The following is a 3,059-nucleotide window of genomic DNA, read 5'->3' on the forward strand; positions in this document are numbered from 1 at the left end:
CTGCCACATCATACATTTTCTGTTATCAAAGGATTTACTTATTCTGTTTTAAACTCTTCACCTGTCAACAACTCTTTTTTGAAGTGTCAAACTCTTCTAAAAAGGAATTATTTATTCAATGAACCAATTCAGTCTCCTTCATGTAGTAAAACAGCCCATAGCCAGTATATTTGGATCCAAAAAGGCTATGCCAAGAATTATTTACATTCCATGGTAGTTCAGTCAAATAATATATTTACTTAACATCCAAATACTGTACAGGACGATGTTCATAAGCAGAGAGCTGGACTTAAGCAGTCTCATCTTTGATTATCTGGTCCTTTCTGACTGCTCCCATAAAAGACTTTCTCTTTCATTGTCTGGAAATACCCATGACCAAATTTGGAGGTTGTGTCTATGAATTTGAGATTTGTCTTTTCCAGGGCATGGTGACTTGTTTGATTGAACAAAGACTTTCTCAGAGTGACAACCCATTTCTTTGCACCAACCACATAGCCTTTCAGCATAATAAAGCCATTAGTCACTTTGCCATAATGAACAAAGCCACCCTGAGGGATGATATTCTTGTCTGATTAATCATACTTTCTACTGGCATTGTTTTTGATTAGTTTCCCATCTATGTTTATATAGCCCTGACCAATCCTGTAGATTTTCCTGCTGGTTTCTGTGTGATGATGATATCCCTGCTAGTCAACATGAGCAACAGAAAATGCAACACAGGCAGGATGCCAAGCACCAATACATGCGACCTTTCATAAACCTCTGTAAGTCTTGCAAGGCAGCTTCTTTGTGTGCCAGCAGCTAGCAACACCATTGTAGCCTTTGCTTTTAGTGACTTCTATGACATAAATCATTTCATCTTGACAAAATACAGTGTTATCTGGCAACTGCTACTCCATCTTCTTCCAAAACCAACCTTCTCATCAACTCATACTCCATTAACATGAATTTCCATCAGGTGAGTAGACTTCTGGTGCAATGGGAGCAAATGCACCTGAGTGTGTGCAACGACTCTGATCACTTGGGAGTCTGTCTGCAGCTGTTTCTTGCCCTCCTTAATCTGGCATTTCATGCAGAACTTAGTAAAGGCCTTCTTGAATTTGTACCAGTTTTTGTAGAAGTGACTCTTGCACTCATCACTGATGTGTTCTGACAAAATAGTCTTGACAGTACAAAGGCCCCATGGAGTCGTAATGTAGCCTACAATTCCAACTATAACCATGGGAGGTGTCTTCACAATAGTAACTACTTCTATGATTTTCTTTTTATTCACCTTTGAACCAAGCCTGCAACCTCACAGACAATGTGGGTCATACCTGCCTTCTATCTAAAAAAAAAAAAAAAACAGTCATGTGAATAGGAAACAGAGTCATCCTTGGGAAAACTCCTAACCTTTCCTCTATACCTGTGGCTGCACTTGTGTGGCAGAAACCCCAGACAGCCATGCCTGAGAGAAGAAAATTTCCTTTGGGACATTTTTGCTCATTAGTAGGAAAGTCATGTTGCATTGTCTTGTTATATTTTAAATGACAGTGACATAGGTACCCATTAAATAATTGTTTTTTTTTTATACCTTTACTAAATTCTTAACATTTTAGACTGTGAAGGCTGCCAGCCCAGCTAGCTAGAATTTTTTAAATAATTCTATGTCATTTGGGACTAGTAATATAATATGTATCCTTGTCTTACAAATGTAAGAAAACTATGTTATGTGTATATTAAACTACTGGTGCAGAAGTACGTGTTGAACTGTATGTTCTGTACTGAGCTTCAAGAATGTAACCACAGTGTACCCTGCTGGAAAAGAGCAGAAATGTGTATAAATTATATGCCTATGCAAATGTATGTTGTGATGGTAAAGGCTGGAACATACAGAGTTAACTTGCAAATCCTCAAGAAAATAAGCTGAAATTGTTTATGATTGCATTATCTCTCAGATTCAGCATGAAGACAGCTAAGTGCTCTTTCTATTGTCTGGAAACAGAAATAATTACAGGTTTCAAATGTAAAAGTGTTTAACAGTTTTACAACTTCCAGTTCTAGGCAACTTCTGAAAGATAAGTATTTTTCACAGAGAAATGTTAAATTCTGTTGGTATCTATTTAATCTGGGAACTAGATGCAGGTGTCAAAGAATGAAGTAATCTGAGATAACCCAGCAGTAATGTTTGATAGTAATTTAAGAAGTGTCTCAGAGAGTGAGTCTGTGCATTTTGTATTTGTCTTTGGATCTGACAACATCCTCTTATCAGCACTTGTCTTGCCAATAGTAAATACTAGATTATAGTAATCTCTCTTAGAGATAGATAGGAATATAGTAAGAGTAGCTTAGATGTTTTCTGTATTTATGTGAAACTCTTGCAATGTTGTTTTAAAATATATATTGTGATTCTGAACTCTGCATTGAGTTACTGAGTCACTGTATTGAGTTATTGAGTATTGTCTTCTGCTATTATTATTTATTGTTAAATATATTTAAACCTTTTCATTCTGACTGGTTTCTTTAGGGACATTTAAGCTCTTAGAGTATGTGCATATGTATCTGGTGACACTGTACAGGCCACTCTTAAATAGCCTTGCATGTTTTGGACACACTTACCATTTGGATAACAGTAACATTACACAGTAGAATTGGTCACTCTTTGGGAAGGGCCTTAAAGTAGCTGATAAGTAAGAGTGGTTGGTGGCAGCTAGTAGAGTGTGGGCAGACAGGGGGCATAGCTAGTAAACCTGTGTCAGCCTTTCACAGGAGTGTCTGTGTGTTTGTATACAAATCAAATCTCAAAGTGTGTGTACGTGTGTCAGCTACTTGGGCAGGGACACGAAGCACTGGTTGGATGGAGAGGGTGCTGGAAGTTTTGGCTTGACCACTCGACTGAGATCTGAACCTTATAGCTGTGCTAGTGGAGAGTCTTATTGGGGATCTGGAAAGAGAGGTAGAAACCAGTCCTAGACTGACTCTGATCTCTGGGTGCTCTTAAGGGAAATTGTACTTTACTGTGTGTGTATTTGTCATCCTCCCAATGTGCACGTCCCTTGCTGGTGCTAGAGGTAAGGACT

The 3,059-nt window shown here is 38.1% G+C and overlaps 1 pseudogene; it reads right to left on the reverse strand.

The window, feature by feature from the left end:
- Positions 1-289: 289 nt before the first annotated feature.
- On the reverse strand, positions 290-1,476 carry LOC122788818 (annotated as a pseudogene).
- Between the last annotated feature and the right edge of the window lie 1,583 nt (positions 1,477-3,059).

Source organism: Protopterus annectens, chromosome 14.part0, assembly GCF_019279795.1.
Source record: "Protopterus annectens isolate FY-2018-M chromosome 14.part0, PAN1.0, whole genome shotgun sequence".
Lineage (NCBI taxonomy): Eukaryota > Metazoa > Chordata > Ceratodontiformes > Protopteridae > Protopterus > Protopterus annectens.